The sequence below is a fragment of the Citrus sinensis genome, chromosome 5, assembly GCF_022201045.2.
Source record: "Citrus sinensis cultivar Valencia sweet orange chromosome 5, DVS_A1.0, whole genome shotgun sequence".
Taxonomy (NCBI): Eukaryota; Viridiplantae; Streptophyta; class Magnoliopsida; order Sapindales; family Rutaceae; genus Citrus; species Citrus sinensis.
In genome coordinates, this window is record NC_068560.1 from 21,270,488 (window position 1) to 21,293,362 (window position 22,875).

Here is a 22,875-nt window from a genome sequence, read left to right on the forward strand (position 1 = left end):
TTTGATATTTCCCCTTTTCCCCCCCAAGTACGCAATGCAATACCTGACCCTACCTTTAAATCCACTTCCTAAAATTTTCGTCCCTATTTTCGAAAATTTCAAATCCATCTTACCCCAACCCATACTTGCACGCTTCCAATGTCTTGTTTTTAACCATTACTTGCATGCACCCTTTTTCCTTTATTTGTATGCGATACTTAACCACTTCCAACCCATTACAGTGGTTTATTTTTGGTCAAAAAGCTGATCCCCTGCAGGTTACCGGGCCATTACCTTTTTGTCAGGTTACTAGCTACGTGTTGTGTCTCTTCTTCAGCCATTAGATTAAATCCAACGGTCACTCTGCTACAAGACAAATGACTTGGGTACCAAACCCCTGATGCAAAGTAGCTGCGCCCTACCACAACACATATAATACAACAATAACTTCTCAATTGAAAAGTATAAAAAAAGTAATATTGATTAGGGATGGCAAAAATCCCCACGGGGATGGGTACCCTCGGGGATTTTTCCCATTCGGGGAGGGTATGAAGATAATTTCATACCCAATTTTTTATTTGGGGAAGGGACGGAGAAATTTTTTTACCCAATTTCTTATTCGGGGAGGGGACGGGGATGAGGTGGAATCCCCATCCCCCACCCATTTCCCCATTTTAATTTTTAATTTTATTTTAATTTTTTAAAATTACTAGTAAATAAAAAATAAAATTTAAATTATAAAATTATAAATATTGGTAAAAATAAAAAATATCAAAATATTTATATTATTAAACTTTTAAGCTTAATTAACTAATTAAAGTCCTAAATTTTTATTTAGGACATTAACAAAACCGAGTAGATTTTATTAGCCAAACATTTTTTTTTAATTTTAATATTCTTTAAATATTTTAAACTTAAATTCATTTTTTATTTATTTTTAGATGTTATAATTACCCACAGCGAATCACAATTTTAATATCTAATCTAATCTAATCTAATCTAATATTTATTTTTAATTTGTTCCGATTTAACTATTGTGTTGTAAAGGGAATAGTCCACATTTATAAAGTGCCCACGCCACCATTGAAAAAGTTAATTTTGAATCTAAATTTGATTTTATTTGTAACAATTTTGTATTAAACTATTAATTTGTTCATGATAGTTTATAAAAGAAGTTTGTATTCCTTGCATGTTGCGTTACTTACTAATTTAATGTATGACTTTTGTAATAGATATTAATGTAAGATATATTTCGAACTTTACTTTTATTTGAATTTTTTATTTTAATATGATTAACTCAAAATTGAAAAAAATGCATTAGTTATTCGGGGATCGGGGACCCTCGGGGATCCCTGTTATTATTCGGGGAGGGGATATGGATTCTCTCAAGTAATTTTGACGGGGACGGGGAGGGGACGGGGACATACGCAAAATATCGAGGATGGGTACGGGGAGATCGGTACCCTCCCCTCCCCTCCCCATTTCCATCCCTAATATTGATCAATAAAATGCATAAAACATTATGCCAGTACAACAAAAAAAATCATAGACATCATATGTATTTAGTTTTAAATTAATTAATTATTAATACATGTATTAATTGGGTCTTATAGAAATTTTTTTAAAAAAATATATATTATCTAATAAAATTTATCAAATTATTAATTTACCATATTGACTCTAAGTCAAACTGAAGAAAACTATTATTTAATAGGAGTTATCAATTTATCAATATTAATTCAACGAGGTTCAATTCTACTTGGTTTTCATTTTCTTAGCAAGTGAAGTTATTAGTTCTCTTGCATCCTAATTTTCTTCGTTTCAACTACTTTTTTTTTTCATTTTTCTTTTTTCTTTTACATCAAAATCTTAGAAGGGAAGAATTACAGCGTAGGGGATATAATGAATTTCTCCTTAAAGAGATGCAGAGAAATAGAACACCAAAATAACACTAAAAAGTTAGCTTGACAGCATAAACAATAAGCAATGTAAGAGTTATTTTGGAAAACCACAAGAGAAATAAATTTCCTGATAGCTAAAATAAATTTCCTAGATTAGCCAGGCAGTCAGCATCACACAATAAAAGAACCCATTTGGAGGACAATTAATTACTTGTTATAATGGGTTGGAAATTCCAAGCACAGCGACCTCAGCTTCCACCATGCAACCGCCATTCACTAGAAATCCAGTCTCTGGCTCATCTAACTCACTCAATGAAACGAATCTTGGCCAGCCCCAGTTTTCGCTTGGTGTATGGAACCAGTCTTTATTCTCTGCTAGAGTAAAAGGAACACTCTCGTTATATTATTTGGATTTGCCTCAAACACTAATTGCATGTAAACACACACATTTTACCTCGAAAAGATTTATGTTTTGCCCCCACTTGATCTATGATTCGCAATGTATGCTCTGCATATATGTTCTTTAATCACCTCGACTGTGGAATCTCCCAAAGCGAAGTACAGAGAAAGATGATCGCCATCACCACAGCCGTTTCCAATCAGGAGGAATGTGCTTCACAAACAAAGAAACAAACAAACATTACCAGAAGCAATTATGCAGTTACTGGTTCGGAAACACAACCTAGAGTCACTGAAAACGGAGAGAACAATTACTATCTTTCAGTAAAGAAGCAAAACAACTAAAACCTAGCTTTGCCAGCTTTCGCAGCACGCAGCACGCAGCCCTTCGGTAATTAGTGATCAAGGCTTGATGATCAAGCAACAGGACCATAACTCGCATGGATGAATTTCAAATTTAGGAGTCCAATAATGCGAGCAGTTTGAGTGAGATATTTTAACTGAATTATTGGCAATTAAAACTTCAGAAACTAACAGGTGTCTGAAAAGCTTCTACCTTCACTTTTGCAGCAACCACTGCATGATGTTCGCAGGACTCCATCAAACCCATTTCTATTGTAGTTCAAACTCAACAGATCAGATCCATTTGTCTCAAGATGCCTATAATGGGTTGTCGTTCCCACAGGCCTTGGATGCCGCATCATCATGGCAATGGTAGAAAAGGGTGGTTTAGGCCATATATTTTTTGATGAGCTAAACAGATGTCTATCAGATTCCTTGTTTCTAGATGTTTGGACTCCAGGAGTTTTTGGATTCAAGGACTTCATTCCATGGTTGGTCATGCTCATGCTGGGGCCATGTGAAGGTTTCTCAGGGGGACCACGTATCTGGGCAGATGGTTTCATTCAGTCAAGCCAACGTAGAATCCAGCATTTCTACCAACTTCTATGTCCCTCTCATGTATGTTCCTGTGAAACTTGAGAGCAACATCAAAGGCAGCACATACTCGGCTGTGGAAACTTACTTTCATGAAGTTAATAACGTCCTACTAATAAACATCAAAATACAATGGCCCATTAAAAAGAAAAGCACAGAAGAACTTTCAATCTATCATTTCAAAACAGTCTCTCTGAACTAAACAAGAGTACAGCTATGATCTCCAGCTTTGGACGTTAGTACTTGTGCTTCTCCAAAATCTTCACATCACCTAAAGAGAGACAGCAATTTAAGAATGTGCTCATAATAATGAAATTAGTTCTGGTATCCGAGCATCGTAGCTTGATTGGATAATAAGTTCACAGGAATACATATGAGACTCTCTAACTGCTTCACCTACAGGTACTACAAGAAGCTGGCAAACATGTTGCTTTGACATCAAGGGTTCAACATAATGCCAAAACAGCAAAAACATTTTGTTAAAAGTTTGATGTGGCAAATCTAAAAGATAAGTTGATTCAAATCCCATAATGGGCACACAGACAAAACTAGTTGGAGGTTTGCAAAACTTCGCAATAGAAATTATGCACCAATCTAGAATGAGAGAATGCAGGTTGCAGTTGCGGATATTCAACGATCAACTGAGTTGATAGTAACTTCTCTTAATCCTTTAATTGCTCCATAATTGGTTAAATCACAAATTCAGCAACCTAGCCTATCCAATATGTCATAAGATCACAGATTTAGAAGCTGATTTTATTATGAAAGGCACAGGGCCATTCTAAGTCAGATAGGGAAGAATAATTGCTTTCAGGGAGGAGCCCAGTGGTCTCTCATATTTAGGGATGGCAATTGTACCCGTAAACCCGCAAACCCGCCCAAACCCACCCGTCAAAACCCGCCCGTTGCGGGTAATTTTACCCGTTGCGGGCGGGTTTAGTATTATAAATTAAAACCCGCACATGGATGCGGGTGGGTTTGGTATTAACCTTATATCCGGTGGATACCCGCATGGATATCCACCAAACCCGCAATATTTTTTTCAAATATTTTTAATTTAATTTTAATCTAAAAATGTATAAAGAAAATAATGTCATTAATTAAATTACCAAATAGCCAAAGACTCAAAGTTGTGTATGTGTATATGTGGCCTATATCCTATTCTAAAGTCATAATCTAAAGAAAACGAAAGGCATTTTTCTTCGAATTAGTATTTGAAAATATTAATCTTAATTATTATTATAAGCATTGTGTTGGATGGGTGCTTATGGTGGTGAATGAAATGAATATCTTCTCTTGGAGCTTGTTTTAAATGATAATATGAAATGTAATTATTATTTTTAGATACTAGTTTGTGTTTTTTAAATGGATTTGTGTAATTTATACTTAAATTTGAGAATTTGTGTTGAATTGATGTGGAAATTTTAATTTTTCATTTACATTATTTAAATATAAAATTGAGTATGTTATATGGAATTTAAGGTTATTATTATAAATTTATATATTAAACATTTATGATTTTAAATATGGAAACCCGCAAAAAATCCGCCGGATACCATTGCGGGTTTGGTAATTGTTAAAACCCGCTGCGGGTGGGTTTTTGTAAAAAAATTAAAACCCGCTGCGGGTTGCGGGTGGGTTTGGTAATTTAAATTTTATGCGGGTTTGGGTTTGGTAATGGCAAACCCGCTGCGGGCGGTGCCCATTGCCATCCCTACTCATATTGCATATGATATCAAGTCAATGAGAACCATTCACATCAGCTTACAACCAAGCTGAAGTAGAAATGTCAGGATGCACGGTGAACTAGTTGAAGTACTATTCTAAAGTTTTTCCTTCCATATTCTTATATATTTAACGCAAATAAAATACAGATTGGTACTTTGTTATAGTTGTATTCAAGCACATATTTGGCCTCTGTACAGCTAAACTTCAATGGAGCTCATAAGATTGGAAGCAATAAGTTCATCGGATTAGCCAAGATGGGGCACACTCAAAAGTAGACAAGTAGAGTACAACAGGTGCATCTAACAAGAAAAGTTCCATTTTAAGAGATGGTCTAGTGGCATGGCCCTCAGACAGAAAATTCAGACCATGAATAACAAGTTATGAACCACCATCAAAGTAACTTTTCAAAGAGATGATTAATACATAGCCAAAGACAAGCCATCATAATTGTGGACTTTTCAAAGAGATGATAATACATAGGCAAATACAAGCCGTCATAATCGTGGACACATCCTAAGATAATCCCATTCCGCAGGATGCATTGCTGCAACATATAGAATTCAGATTCGACACAATCAACTCCACATAATCCATCAAAATCCCATTGAAGAGGCATTACAAGGTAGAAATTTCAGCTAAATATTTTTTGAAGAAATGGAAATAGAAGAAAGAATCGTACAATAGGTAGTGAGAAGAGAGAATACAAGGGAAGAGCAAGGAGAAATTCTATGAATCTTTGACCCCAAAAGAAAACCAAAATCCATACAATACCTCCCTAAAGAACACACGCTTTTATGGTTTGTGATGGCATAGGAGTACTTCCTAAGGAAATATATAAGTAATTAGGAGATGCTCCAAGGATAGCTCATGTCTGTTGCTTCCTATATAGTTACTCCATAGTTAAGTTCACACAAAAATAGTTTCTGTAAGGTAAACATGGTTTACTTTCACTGCAATATATAACATAAGTAGACGACAACACTCATATCTGGATAAACTTTTGAAATTAGGTTTTCAGGATCTTTTACACATTTGTAATTTTTATTTGCTTCACCCTCTCCCCCTATTCTTAGAAAACCTAAAATTTTGGATCCTTCTGTCCGTTGCCTTTGCTAATAAGCAGTTCTCTGTCTAGCCGCTATTAAGCCACATTACTTCTACAAGAAATCAATTCCTAGCCACAAAACACTCCATTACTCTCCCCGGCTTTGTTACATTAGATCTTTAGCAAGCATCAATAACCAAATTCAAAATAACACACACTACTATGCACTTAAATCAAATTACCAAGATCAATTTTGAAAAATATCATAAAATCGTGAAACACAAGAACATTGCATTGCAATGTATTGTTAATATATCCCATATCAGTATAATACATATCATTATCAACACCACGAATACCACCATCATCATCATAAACCTCTTTTGACTCCAAAATCAACAGCTCTTATTGTCGGAATGAGCATAGCTACAGAACCCATTACTGAAAATTAACACTTGAAACCACCTAGCTTAATTAAACCCATCTGCTAATAAACCTATTGATTGCTAACCCATCAAGCTACAAATTAATCAAAATCAAACTCCAAACAAAATGAAATAATCAAATAATAATAGCAACAACAGAAACACAAATATACCGGTGAACAAATTGACGAATCCGGGGGTGCTAGGGCTGATAACGCGGCCCTGAATCCTCAAAGCAAGCCTGTGCGTCCGCTTCATCCCCAAGAAATACGCTGTTCCCAATGCGATCTCCCATAGCACCATTGTCTCTCTTTCTAGAACTCTCTCTCTCTCTGTGTATTGTTCGTGTATTTATGCACTTTTTTTTTGTTTTATGTTTATTTATTTTTGGATATTTTTTATATTTTGACGTTTCTTTTCTCCCAAGTATCTATGGATCCCTCGCTTCAGAGAAGTATCTATGGATCCCTTGATTCGAGCCGCCAGAAATTTCGATCTTGGTTACCCATCACGCTTCGGCCTTAAGAGTGTTTATCCGTTTATTGTCTCCGGACTTCATATGTATCTAAAGAGGAATTTTTGAGGATTATGCCAACAATAAAAATAAAATTTCCATAAACATGACAAATATGTGAGGAAAAGTCTAGAAAGCCCTTCCATTAGAATGACACACTCTACCCACACCCATTGGTTAGCTGCCCGACCTTTTTTAGTTGACAACTATACTGGACTTTATTCTAACCAATAGTTACATAATTGTGAGACTCATTTTCATATTCGATCTATATTTAATTTTTTAATTGATTTTTAATTACTCGAATATTATCGAAAATGAACTAATTATGATTAAATAATTTGTTAATTATTCCATAATTATCTAATTGTACTTAAGTAATTTATCTATGCATTATAACGAACGAAAAATTAAACTAAAGAAAGCCTGTCACTTTTTTAAAAAAAAAATTGGAGAGAGAGGGGCAAAATAGGTTTTTTAGGTATTAAACTTGTGTTGCTATTAGGGGTGGGCATTTTCCGGTTCGGTTCGGTTCGGGCTCTGAACCAGAACCAATTGGTTCTAAAAAATTCAAACCAAGCCGAACCGAATTTTAGAACCGAACCGAACCGAACCGAAATATTTCGGTTCGGTTCGGTTCGGTTCTAAAATTCGGTTCGGTTTGGTTTGGTTTGGTTCGGTTCGCACATATTTATAGATTTTACAGTTTTAACCAAATCTTACTACATTTTACAATTTTTGCCTAATTTTACTGCATTTTACAATTTTCCCCTACATTTTACAGAATATAAGTTCACAACAAGAAAAATAAAACACAATAAGTCTACAATACACAATCAACAACTTCAAATACAAAGCCTTCAAGTAAAAAACAAAATAACAAAAGTCCTAATACAAAGCCATCAAGTAAATAACAAAATAAGAGAAGCAACAATTTCATCCACCACCCACATCATCTACATGAAAATCCCATACTCTAAACAAAACAAAATAAGAGAAGCCTTCAACTTCAATACACAAGCAACAATTTCAACTGCCGCCCACATCACCTACATCAAAATTCAAACTTTCAAAATAAGCCAAAGCACTCAATAATTAAACTAAATAAAATAAAGCGATTTAATAATTAATTAATAAATATATATCAATTTAATTACCTAAAATGGTTTATGTTCAACCGCAATTTTCATGTTGACCTACAAAGTTGGTCGACTGTTGTTGATTTGCGAAGTTCTACATACAAAAATTGGACAAATTGAACAAGGTTAGTAATACTTAAAAAATAAACTTAGATTAAAATTAAACAAATTATATAATATTGATAATACTTAAAAAGTAAATAAAAATTAAAATTTTACAAAATATACCTTCCGCAAGTTGATCCATAAACTCATTGTCTTCAACTAATTTATTTAGGTCCGTCGTTGTATCCACGAAAAGAGAAGTCCGCAACCAATTCTGTAACAATACCAATGCTTCCACCATGTCTGGAGTCAAAGAGCTTCTATACTGATCTAATATACGACCTCCAGTACTAAAGGCAGACTCAGAGGCAACAGTAGACACCGGAATAGCAAGAACATCCCTTGCTATACTTGATAAGATTGGGTAATTGGCACTATTCACCCTCCACCACAATAAAATATCAAATTTAGTGCCCAAATTACTTTTTGCAATTTTTTCAGTCTTCTCCATCAAGTAAAGATCCAACTCATTTGATAACTCCGGGCTACCTTCACTAACCGCAACCGCTTTACTAAATTCGGAGAAAGGATCCTCAATCATAACATCATCATCATCATCCAAATCCCAAAAATGCGAACCACTTCCACTTCCACTAGTTAAATTTTGGCTCTCGCTTGTGCTTCCGCTTGCACTTCCACTTGTACTCCCACTTCCACTCGGTTTGTATTGTGCATTATAAGACTCATAAAGCTTAATCAATAAATTCTTGATCATTTCCTTCATCTCAACACATTTGGCACTATCCTTGCTATATAATTTCTCAAAGCAATGTGTTGCGAATTCCATTTTTCCTCTTGGATCAAGTACGGAAGCAACAATCAACAACTTATTTATCTTGAAACAACCATCCCAATACTTATTAAATTTTTCCTTCATTTTAATTGCCATGAAACTCAAAAGACTATCGTTACTAGTGGACAATGATCCCAAAGATTGTTCAATTTGACATATCAAATTGTAACAAATATTTGATGTCACCTAAAAAAAATGTTAATAAAGCTAAAATAAACTTCATCATATTATTATATATCAAAAATTAAAAAAATATAGCTCATAAAAAAAATAATATAGCTTATAGAATTTTTTTAATTATCTTTTATATTCTATTATATAAATAAAAACAATGTTAATAAAGCTAAAATAAACTTCATCAGATTATTATATATCAAAAATTAAAAAAATTTAATAAAGATTTAATGTTACCTTCAAAGATGAAGAAAACTGCAAAGTCGCATCATGAAACGTCTTTAAAAACTTACCTATACGTCGAGTATTTTCCCAATCACTGTACAATGGCGGTCCCTCCCTTTTCTTCTTTCCACCCTCTTTTTCATTGAAATAAGCATCATAAAGCTTATCTTCAAGTGCCATTCGATCAAATGCCGGCTTAAATTTTAATGCCGTATTCAACATGGAATATGTTGAATTCCACCTAGTGGGACAATCCAAAATCACACTTCCTCGACATTTAATCTTCTCTTGTTGCACACGAATTTGAAATGCTTGCATCCTAGCAGTGGAAGATCTCACATACTTCACCGCATTCCGAGCACTAACTATACTCTGCTCTAATTCCTTCAACCCTTCAGTAACGATCAAATTCAATATGTGTGCACAGCAACGAACATGCAAATAATCTCCATTCAACACTAAGCCATCATCCCTCCAAGTCTTCACTCTATCAATCAAGTACCTAAGAGCACCCTCATTTGGACTTGCATTGTCAACACTTACAGTAAACACTCGCTCGATACCCCAATCAATTAAACATTTTTCAAGTTGCTTACCAATGGTCTCCGATGAATGATCATTAACAGTGTTAAAACTGATAATCTTCCTATGTAAGTTCCAATCTCTATCAATAAAGTGAGCGGTGATGACCATGTAGCTAGCTGTTGTAATGGAAGTCCAAATATCCGTGGTCAAAGATACTCTCTGCTTATTCCCCGCTAATAAACTCTTCAACTTAACCTTTTCCTCTAAATACATCTCAAGAGTATCCCTACTAATGGTTCTTCGTGATGGGAGAAGATATCTCGGAGCTGCAACACTACAGAAATGCCTAAAACCCGCATTCTCCACAACAGAAAAAGGCAATTCATCAAGAACAATCATTTTCACGGTTGCCCGTCTACAAGCTTCTTGACTAAATCCCCTTGCTACAACTTCATCACTACCAACATCTTGAGTTAATATTGTTTGGTTTTTTTGCAAGTCCTTGAACTTTTGACATCTTTCACGATTATGAGTTCTCAAAGTGCTAGTCCCGTACCCGACCGTCCCACATTCAAATTCTTGACCACAGTAGTTGCATTTACACTTTGTATGATCATTTGGAACTCTAGTGAAATGTTGCCACACTGGTGATCTTGGAGCCATTTTTTTCCTTGGTAGTGGTGGTTTGGATGAGGATGACTTTTTTCGCTTGTTTCCACCAGTGACAATTGTTGCCGAATCATTTTCATTATCATTAACTTCAACTTCATGTTCCAAATCATCGGCTACACAATCAAGGTTGTCTTGAACTCTTGAATAATTAGACATCTAAAATAAATCAAATAAAAAGAAATAAGAAAAATGATTTATTTAATAATTTGAAGTATTGAACTGAATTAAGCACATTTAGATAATCTCAATCTACTTTCCCAAGCCATTAGAGAAATGTTAAACATATCACTATTACTTGCACAAAATCCCAATTTACATACATGCCTAGAGATGTTCAGATATATGGTGCAATAGGTGCATTCCAGGAAAAATTAGTTATCTTTTAACTACATAAGTTCTGGCTAGTCACAGTTTACCCATCAAAGTTAGATATTGTAAGTGTTCACTATTGCATATCAACTCATAGTAACAAGCTAATTTAAAAATCTATGATGCCATTGCGATGAAGATCATAATTTTTAGGCAACCAAGTCAATAAAAAAACAGTACATAAAAATATAAAATGGCAGGTCATGCTAAGCAAAGATGTCTGAAAGGAAACATTCTCAGTTTTCTGTATCCAAATTTCGAATTCATATCAATATTCTCACAATATACAATTATACAACTATTTACATATCAATATTCTCAGTTTCTCACAATATACAATTACACAACTATTTTACTTGTACAATTCCACACTGCCAGCAACCGATATACACAATCACCAACACCTCCACAAATTTAACCCCACATAAGCTTCAATTCAAACACAGAGGCCACAACATAGATTAAACAAAATAACCTGCAACAGTGAGGGGAAGGGCTGTGCTGCTACTGAGGGGCTGTGCGAGGAAGAGATCGTGAGGGGCTGAGCCGAACCGCACCGTGCACGCGCAGAGGGGGAAGATACTGCCGAGGGGTGGTGTCGCCGTTGAGGAGTTGCGCCGTGAGGAGGGAGAGACGCGAGGGAGAGGCGCGAGGAAGAGATCGTGAGGGGCTGAGCCGAACAGCACCGTGCACGCGCAGAGGGGGAAGATACTGCCGAGGGGTGGTGCCGCCGTGAGGAGCTGCGCCGTGACGAGAGAGAGACGCGAGGGAGAGGCGTGAGGGAGAGAGGCAAGGGCAGCAGCAGTATGCAATCGTGATTTAGGCCTTAGGGTTTTGAATTTTTGTTACTGAAATTGATTTTAAATTTATTATTTCACTTTAATTTTTAAATATTTTGTTAAATTGAACCAAACCGATTGGTTTTTCGGTTCGGTTCGGTTTTAAACCGAACCGAATAAAAACCAATCGGTTCAGGATTTTTTAAACCATTTGGTTTTTGCTCATAGAACCGAACCGTTTGCCCACCCCTACAAAGAACAGAAAATATAAGCGTCATGAAAAAGAGTAGGCCAATAAAAACCACATTGTAAAATTTTTGTTGCTGTCTTTTTAGCACTAAAGTGGCCTCCACAAGCTTGTTCATGGCAAAATGAGATAACACTTTGAATTTCATTATCGGGAACACATCGCCTAATAATATGATCAGCACAATATTTAAATAAATAGGGATCGTCCCAAAAGAAGTCTTTCACTTTAGATAAGAACTTTGTTCTATCTTGCTTAGTCCAGGGCTCTGGGATTTGACCTGTAGCAAGGTAATTAACTATATCAGCAAACCATGGTACAACATTTACACTCATAAGTTGCTCATCTGGGAAAGACTCATTCAAAGGTAAAGATTCTGGAATAAATTTAATATCAAGGCGAGATAAATGATCCGCCACAACATTTTCAGAACCTTTTTTATCTCTAAATTCAATGTCAAATTCTTGTAACAGCAACACCCAACGAATTAATCTTGCCTTAGCATCTTTCTTAGTAAACAAATATTTTAAAGCAGCATGATCAGTAAAAATAATCACTTTACAACCTATAAGATAAGATCTGAATTTATCAAGTGCAAACACCACAGCTAGCATTTCTTTTTCTGTAGTTGAATAGTTCAACCGTGCATCATTGAGTGTCATACTTGCATAATAAATCACATAAGGCACACGATCTAATCTTTGTCCTAAAACTACTCCTACAACATAATCAGATGCATCACACATAATTTCAAAAGGCAAATCCCAATTAGGTGGCTGAATGATAGGTGAAGAAGTCAACAATTTCTTAAGCTTTGCAAAAGCATCAAGACAAGATTCATCAAAGATAAAAGGTACATCCTTAACAAGTAAATTGCATAAGGGTCTAGAAATTTTACTAAAATCTTTAATGAATCTTCTATAAAAACCAGCATGTCCAAGGAAAGATCTTACTTCTTTTACGGATTTGGGATGTGGAAGATTAGAAATTAAATCCACCTTAGCTTTGTCGAATTCTATACCTTTGCTGGAAATTATATGACCAAGGACAATACCTTGTTTTACCATGAAGTGACACTTTTCCCAATTTAGAACCAAGTTCTTTTCTTTACATCTCTGCAAAACTAATGTTAGGTGCTGCAAACATTCATCAAAAGAATCTCCATAAACAGAAAAATCATCCATGAATACTTCAAGAAATCTCTCAACCATATCAGAAAAAATACTAAGCATGCATCTTTGAAATGTAGCAGGTGCATTGCATAAACCAAATGGCATTCTCCTATATGCAAAAGTTCCAAATGGACAAGTAAAAGTAGTTTTCTCCTGGTCCTCTGGAGCTATAGTGATCTGATTATAACCCGAATATCCATCTAGAAAATAATAAAAATCATGACCTGCAAGTCTATCAAGCATTTGATCAATAAATGGAAGAAGAAAATGATCTTTTCTTGTGAATGAATTCAATTTTCTATAATCAATGCAAACACGCCAACCTGTAGTTACTCTAGTGGGAATTAATTCATTATTAGCATTAGTAATTACTGTAACACCAGATTTCTTAGGAACAACTTGCACAGGGCTAACCCAAGAGCTATCTGAAATAGGATAAATAATTCCTGCATCTAATAATTTGATTACTTCAGCTCTTACCACTTCTTTCATGTTAGGATTTAGCCTACGTTGCATTTCTCTAATAGGTTTAGCATTTTCTTCAAGATGAATACGATGCATGCAATCTACTGGATTAATACCTTTAATATCAGCGATGGTCCATCTTATTGCCTCCTTATGCTCTTTTAGAATATCTAACAATTTACCTTTTTGCTCAAGATCGAGGGAAGAAGAAATAATAACAGGTAGAGTGTCAGATTCTCCCAATAATGCATATTCCAGAGTGTCAGGCAGTGCTTTGAGTTCCAATTTTGGTGGTGCCTCTGCAGATGGGCCAATTTTCTTCTCAGAATGAGGCAGTAGTTCTGACTTTGTCTTCCATTTAGTTGTGTCCGTAATTAGAGGTGCATCAAGTAAAGCGCTGATTTCTGCAATTGCACTGTCATCATTAAAAGATAAATTAGAATGAGTTAGACATGCCTCTAATGGATCATCATTATGATTAGAAATGAATGAATCTTCTACTAATTCCTCTATCATATTCGCTTCAACAAATTCATCTTCTTCTTGTGGCTGCTTGGTAACATTAAAAATATTCAATTCCATGGTCATATTACCAAAAGATAATTGCATGTTTCCATTCCTGCAATTAATAAGAGCATCAGCTGTAGTTAAGAAAGGACGACCTAGAATAACTGGAGTGTGTTTCTTAGGATCATGTACATGCTGAGTATCAATAACGATAAAATCAACAAGATAATAAAATTTATCAATCTGTATCAACACATCCTCTATAATACCACGAGGTATTTTCATTGATCTATCAGCAAGTTGCAAAATAATAGGAGTTGATTTTAACTCACCTAGTCCAAGCTGCATGTAAACAGAATAAGGCAAGAGATTAACACTAGTACCCAAATCCAATAATGCTTTATCAAAACATTGGTTCCCTATAACACATGAGATAGTAGGAGAACCAGGATCCTTAAATTTTGGTGGCATTTTACATTGAAGTAAATTGCTAGTTTGTTTAGTTAAAAATGCCTTTTTAGTGACATGTAAATTTCTCTTTTTAGTGCATAAATCTTTCAAAAACTTGGCATAGGAAGGAACTTGCTTAATGGCATCGAGTAAAGGGATGTTTATACTTACCTGTTTGAAGATTTCCATAATCTCACCTGTTGACGTCCCTTTCTTTACCTTTGTTAACCTTTGAGGAAAATGAGCCTTAGGAATGTAAGCTGGTGGGCCACTCTCTTCTAGATCATTTGGTGATGAGTCTTGTGATGGAACTGGATCTGAAGAAGTAGGCTCAGATGTCTTCCTTGTTTGAACCTCTACTTTGTTGTCAAATAATTTTCCTCTTCTCAAGGTCATAACAGATTTTGCTTCTTCATATTGATGGCTTGAACTTGATCCAACTTCGTGCACTCCTTTGGGATTAGGAATTGGTTGACTTGGAAATTTTCCTTTTTCTCTCTCAGCTACAGTAGTTGCTAATTGACCCAATTGATGTTCAAGCTTTAGAATAGCTTGAGTATTTGACTGAAAAGCTTGTTGGGTTGACTGAATGAAACTTTGAAGTGTATCCTCTAAAGAAGGCTTTCTTTGTTGGGGTGCAACAAATTGAGACATAGGTTGTTGGGCAGGAGGATATACTTGATTATGAGGGATAAATTGTTGATTGGGCATGTTAAATTGTTGTCCTCCTTGGTTTGACAAAGGCTGATTTTGTTTCCAAGAAAAATTAGGGTGATTCCTCCAATTAGGATTATATGTGGGTGAATATGGATTATTGGGGGTTTTCTCATATGATTGTAAGGCATGTACCTGCTCAGAATAAGCCTCTTGATAGGCTGGTAATGATGGACAATTCTGTGCTGTATGAGACAAGTTAGAACAAAGAGCACAAACCTCATTATTCATTGATTGGTTCAGAGCTAAGGCGTCTACTTTCCTAGAAAATGTAGCTAGAGTGGATTTCACATCAAAATCATCCTTAACTTCATATAACCCCTTTCTAGAAACTTGAGATGATTTTTCTCTTTGATTTGAAAAATCCCACTGTTGAGAATTCTCAGAAAGCGAATTAAAGAAATCCCATGCAGCCCCTTCATGTAAGTTCAAAAATCTCCCACCATTCATAGACTCTACCATATGACGATTTGACATGGTTAAACCGTTATAAAAGCATTGTATAAGTCTCCATTTTTCAAAACCATGGTGGGGGCACTTAAGGAGTAAATCATTGAATCTTTCCCAACACTCGTAAAATTGCTCACCCTCTCTTTGATAAAAATCACTTATCTCTCTCCTAAGGGCATTTGTTTTAGACATAGGGAAAAACTTGGTGAGAAACTTATTACTCAATTCATCCCATGTACTAATAGACCCAGCAGGAAGTGAATTCAACCAAGCTTTTGCTTTGTCTTTTAATGAGAAAGGGAACATACGAAGCCTAATTGACTCATCATTAAAATTTTGAAAACGGAATGTAGAGCATATGTCAAGAAATTCCTTAATGTGCAAATATGGATCCTCTCTCTCTAACCCATGGAAAGATGGTAAAAGTTGAATGACAGAGGGCTTGAGTTCAAAGTGTGTTGCTGTGGTTTGTGGCAACACAATACAAGATGGTTGGTTGGCTGCAAGTGGTGAAAAATATTCTCTAAGGGTTTTCTCTGCTTGCACTGGTGGAAGTATTGGCAATAGTCTATTTGGGTCATCCATCACTTCTAAAGAACTAGTTTGACTACTATCAATTTTCGACTCTCTTTTAACCAAACGATTTGTTAAATCACGTTCCCAAACACTCATAAACTAACTAGACAAGGAAAGAAAGAAAAACAAAATAAAATAAAACAAATCAACAATAATAAAAAATAAATAAAAGAAATCAAACAACCAAACAATGAATTTAAAGACAAATAATTTTTTTTTTGTGTTTTTTTTAATTAAAAAAAATATAAAAGACAATCTAAATTATAACTAGTGGAAGAATCAAATCAACCTAGATTAAACTAACTTTCTAGCACAATCCCCAGCAACGGCGTCAAAAACTTGTTGTGAAAATTTTAATGTACTCGCAAGCGCACGAATCTAGAAATAGAGTAGTGGTAACGAGGTCGATCCCACATGGATTGTTATAAATTGAAAAGTCTAATTTAAATCTAAAATTAATATTAATTCTAACCTAGTTGACCAAATTGAGTTTTAAGAGAAATTAAACTAATTAAACTAAGAAAACAATTAAAGCAAATGAGAATTCAATGAGATAAAAATTACCAAGGTTTCGGAATCCACCACTATTCAACTAGTAATTATCTAATTATTAATTAATCCCCAATTTTAGAGTGACAACTCGAAATCAATCTGTGTCATCTCATGGATATAACAATTAAGCCCAAGTGATTAAATCTAATGTAGGTTCTTTTTCTGCTTAATAATATGACATCTAAGAATCTCATGTAAACACATTGAATAACAAAGAGTCAAAGTTTCCTAAGCACTCCATGTAAACAATTTAATGAAAGACATAAAATCAAAGATAATCATGTATAAACTTTATAGATCCAAGCATAGAATTAATCGAATATTAATCCTAACAATCAATAATGCATGACAGAATTGATGAAAAGATTTTATTAACATCCAATTAATCATGTGAAATAAAAACCATAATCATCAAAGAACATATATAGGGAATTAATTAAATAAAAAGATAATTATTTTATTGAATAGGGTTTCATCCTTAACCTCAGTGTAAGAAAATTAGCTAAACATACTTGAATTGGGAGTAACACAAAAAATAAAATCAGCCATGGAAGCTGAAATATTGCTACTGCCGATTGCTCTCTTCCAGCCCTTGCGTCTGCACTCCCTTCTGGCGGCCACTCTAATTCAAAAGCAAAACCCCCTTTTATATTGCTTGGCCACCGAATCCTATTGTGATTCTAATAACTAAACCAACTTTTACAAGCTAAAGCCCTAAGCTTGCCACGTAATTGAAAACAATAAAAGCCAAAAGCTATTGATTTCCTTCCTTTATTCTACTTTGACTTTCCATTCAAAGGCTTAATTAAGAGCTTTGTTTTTATGTGCTGCCCACTTTAGCTTTAACCTTCTTCTTTGTTTGCACGTGGATGGTGAATGCATTTGTTGAGTTCGGTTTTCTTGGCTTGAATTAACGTGCATATAAGCAGAATTGCTTCCAAGTTAATTAATCTTTAATGCTCACAAATTGAACTCCTTTGTGCCCTTTTTATCCATAATCTCCAATTAATTCCCTATTCAATAAAATAATTCAATTAATTAAAAATAACAAATAAATATAACTAACAATTATTTAATTAATGGTAAAATATGTATGTATTATATGCTCATCAGGCACCTATATTGTCACATAATAGACGAGGTGGCAGAGGGAGTTGGAGACGTACCTCACTGAGAAGATTTGTAATCCATGTAAGTTCGGCTACTGCTGAAGCAACTGAGCGGTATTCGGCTTCTGTAGAGGATCTAGCAATTGTCCGTTGTTTTTTAGAGCACCAAGAAATCGGGTTACCGCCAAGAAAAATGATATATGCTGATATTGATGTGCAATCATCTCGGTTTCCTGCCCAATCAGAATCAGAATAAGCTGTCAAGGTCAGTTGTCGATGACGGTGGAGATAAAGACCATACATAACAGTGTGTTTGAGATATCGGAGTAGCCGTTTTGCTGCTGTCCAATGAGTTTGACGCGGAGAGTGCATGTACTGGGCTAACTTATTGATTGCATAGGAAACATCAGGACGCGTGAGAGATAAATATTGCATTCCTCCAATTAAGCTGCGATATCGAGAGGCATCAACTGGGGGAGAGCCATCATTGAGGATGAGGTGAGTAGTGGAGCTAAGAGGAGTGGCTGTTTCTTTGATACTTTCCATGTTGAATCGAGCAAATAAGTCACGGATGTATTTCTGTTGAGAAAGAAATAATCCATTACTTGTGGGAATCACCTCTACACCCAAAAAGAAATTCAATGGCCCAAGGTCTTTGATTGAGAACTTGTGAGAGAGAGGAGTAATGACGGGGCGAATGAGAGTCATAGAGTTGCCGGTGATTAACAAGTCGTATACATAGACTAAAAAATAAACACGAATAGATTTGTTAGTATAAACAAATAAAGAAGAGTCTGAGTGACAGTTCACAAAACCTTGAGATAGAATAAAGTTCTTAAGCTCGGTGAACCAAGCGCGAGGAGCTTGTTTTAAGCCGTAAAGAGACTTCTGCAAGCGGCATACATGGTGAGGTCGGGAGGGGTCAATGAAACCGGGTGGCTGAGACATGAAAACTTTCTCATCAAGGTGACCATGAAGAAAGGCATTATTGACATCTAGTTGATTAATTGGCCAACCAGATGAGATTGCAATAGATAGAACAACTCGAATAGTTGTGGGTTTTATCATTGGACTAAAAGTCTCAGTATAATCTAAACCAGGACGTTGATTGAATCCCTTGGCAACTAGACGAGCCTTATATCTAGCAACACTCCCATCAGGATTTCGTTTGATTCGAAAAACCCATTTACAGCCAACCACATTGTGATGAGATTCTCGAGGCACTAGGACCCATGTTCCATTTTTGGCAAGAGCATGCAGCTCTTCACGCATAGCATTTGTCTACTCTTTCTGTTTAAGGGCTTGGGAGACAGAGGTGGGTTCTAGTGATAATGGTATAGGATGCTTTGTCGCAGTAAGGGTGAATATAGTTTTTGGCCTGAAAATATTATTTTTTGAGCGTGTTTGCATTGGATAAGAAGGATGTGGAGTGTTGGTGTTTTCAGTTGGATGAGAAGAATTATTACCAGGGAGCGACTCATGGATGGAGGAGTTCGATAAAGTCTCGGGAGTGGTAGTCGGTAGAGATTGATCATCGACAAGCGGGATGTCACAAACTTGCATGGGTTCATGAGTATTGGAATTTGGAGGGGATGGTTGTGTGGGGCTAGACGCAATTGATAAAGGTATATTTGGATTATGCATGGAGGTTGGTTCACGTGAATCATGGGATTGACTATGAAAGGTGGTAGAAGTTGGGCCATTTGGAGTATTCATGGAAAAAGAATCACGTGAATTGGGGGGATGAGTAGGAAAGGTCCGAAATTTAGGAATAGGAATATTGGGATCCTGGGGGATGGGCTGCCTGAGAGAATTTTCCAACCATACTTGTGTCTGATTTGCAATCCAGGCTTTGATACCAATTGTAGTGTTTAAGAGTGACTAATTATCCAATCAACTCGAAACACTTCCCAAGATCACAATCAAACAAACAAGATGCACCAAGAATCAATCCAGTAGAATACACAAGGAGTTTAGAACTAAAAAGAATTAAGAAAAGAACAAGAGTTAACGTGGTTCAGCTAACTTCAATCTAGCTTACATCCATGGGAGAAACAGAACCCAATTCTATGGGTCATTCTATAATGCCGTAACTAAATTTACGGCATTGATGCCGTAATGGACGTGGACCGTTAGATTTGAATAAAAAATCTCTACCATTAATTCTAAATAAATGGGTAACTTGTTACCTAAATAGCAGGTAATTACTCTTTTTTATTCAAGTTCCAGGTTATATTTACTAATTTTACGTGTGATTTACAAGTTTTATGAAACTTTTACAAGTTAATGTTGATTTACAAGTTTTATGCACCATTTACAAGTTTTTGTTTTGTTTACAAGTTCTTCATATAATTTACAACTCTAACATCAATTTACCTATTTTTTCATTAATTTACTAGTTTTATGTATGGTTTACATATTTTATGTTTTATTTCACACTTAATGTGAATTTACTAGTTCTATGTCATTTTTCTACGTTTTTGTTTTGTTTACAAGTTCTTCATACAAATTACAACTCCAGCATTAATTTACTCATTTTTTCATCAATTTACTAGTTGTATGTGTGATTTACATATTTTTTGTTTTATTTCACATTTAATGTCAATTTACTAGTTCTATGTCATTTTTCTAAGTTTTTGTTTTGTTTACAAGTTCTTCATACAAATTACAACTCCAACATTAATTTACTCATTTTTCCATCAATTTACTAGTTTTATGTGTAATTTACACATTTTTTATTTTATTTCACAATTAATGTCAATTTACTAGTTCTATGTCATTTTTATAAGTTTTTGTTTTGTTTACAAGTTCTTCGTGCAAATTATAATTCCAACATTAATTTACTATTTTTTTTCATAAATTTACTAGTTTTATGTGTGGTTTACATATTTTTTGTTTTATTTCACACTTAATGTGACTTTATTAGTTTCATATCATTTTTCTAAGTTTTTGTTTGGTTTGCAAGTTCTTCGTACAAATTACAACTCCAACATTAATTTACTCATTTTTCCATCAATTTACTAGTTTTATGTGTAATTTACACATTTTTTTGTCTTATTTCACAATTAATGTGACTTTACTAGTTTTATATCATTTTTCTAAGTTTTTGTTTGGTTTACAAGTTCTTCGTACAAATTACAACTCCAACATTAATTTACTCATTTTTCCATCAATTTACTAGTTTTATGTGTGATTTACATATTTTTTGTTTTATTTCACACTTAATGTGACTTTACTAGTTCTATGTCATTTTTATAAGTTTTTATTTTGTTTACAAGTTCTTCGTACAAATTACAACTCCAACATTAATTTACTCATTTTTTCATCAATTTACTAGTTTTATGTGTGATTTACATATTTTTTGTTTTATTTCACAATTAATGTCAATTTACTAGTTCTATGTCATTTTTCTAAGTTTTTGTTTTGTTTACAAGTTCTTCGTACAAATTACAACTCCAACATTAATTTACTCATTTTCCCATCAATTTACTAGTTTTATGTGTGATTTACACATTTTTTATTTTATTTCACAATTAATGTCAATTTACTAGTTCTATGTCATTTTTATAAGTTTTTGTTTTGGTTACAAGTTCTTCGTGCAAATTATAATTCCAACATTAATTTACTATTTTTTTCATAAATTTACTAGTTTTATGTGTGGTTTACATATATTTTGTTTTATTTCACACCTAATGTGACTTTATTAGTTTTATATCATTTTTCTAAGTTTTTGTTTGGTTTGCAAGTTCTTCGTATAAATTACAACTCCAACATTAATTTACTCATTTTTCCATCAATTTACTAGTTTTATGTGTAATTTACACATTTTTTTGTCTTATTTCACAATTAATGTGACTTTACTAGTTTTATATCATTTTTCTAAGTTTTTGTTTGGTTTACAAGTTCTTCGTACAAATTACAACTCCAACATTAATTTACTCATTTTTCCATCAATTTACTAGTTTTATGTGTAATTTATACATTTTTTGTCTTATTTCACAATTAATGTCAATTTACTAGTTCTATGTCATTTTTACAAGTTTTTGTTTGGTTTACAAGTTCTTCGTGCAAATTACAATTCCAACATTAATTTACCATTTTTTTCATTAATTTACTAGTTTTATGTGTAGCGTACATATTTTATGTTTTATTTCACACTTAATGTGAATTTACTAGTTCTATGTCATTTTTCTAAGTTTTTGTTTTGTTTACAAGTTTTTCGTACAAATTACAACTCTAACATTAATTTACTCATTGTTCCATCAATTTACTAGTTTTATGTGTAATTTACACATTTTTTGTTTTATTTCACAATTAATGTCAATTTACAAGTTCTATGTCATTTTTATAAGTTTTTGTTTGGTTTACAAGTTCTTCGTATAAATTACAACTCCAGCATTAATTTACTCATTTTTCCATAAATTTACTAGTTTTATGTGTGATTTACACATTTTTTGTTTTATTTCACAATTAATGTCAATTTACTAGTTCTATGTCATTTTGATAAGTTTTTGTTTTGTTGACAAGTTTTTCGTGCAAATTACAATTCGAACATTAATTTATCATTTTTTTCATTAATTTACGAGTTTTATGTGTGATTTACATATTTTTTGTTTTATTTCACACTTAATGTGAATTTACTAGTTTTATGTCCTTTTTCTAAGTTTTTGTTTTGTTTACAAGTTCTTCGTACAAATTACAACTCAACATTAATTTACTCATTTTTCCATCAATTTACTAGTTTTATGTGTGATTTATACATTTTTTGTTTTATTTCACAATTAATGTGAATTCACTAGTTCTCTGTCATTTTTATAAGTTTTTATTTTGTTTACAAGTTCTTCGTGCAAATTACAATTCCAACATTAATTTACCATTTTTTTTCGTAAATTTACTAGTTTTATGTGTGGTTTACATATTTTTTG

At 34.0% G+C, this 22,875-nt stretch overlaps 1 non-coding gene and 1 pseudogene across 1 annotated transcript; one reads left to right on the forward strand and one right to left on the reverse strand.

Moving 5' to 3' along the window:
- Positions 1–1,870: 1,870 nt before the first annotated feature.
- Positions 1,871–6,976, reverse strand: LOC102615002 (uncharacterized; annotated as a pseudogene).
- Positions 6,977–15,783: 8,807 nt separating this feature from the next.
- LOC127902867 (small nucleolar RNA R71) lies at positions 15,784–15,890 on the forward strand. Its single transcript, XR_008055503.1, has one exon. It is a non-coding gene; the product is annotated as a small nucleolar RNA R71 (small nucleolar RNA).
- Positions 15,891–22,875: the final 6,985 nt, after the last annotated feature.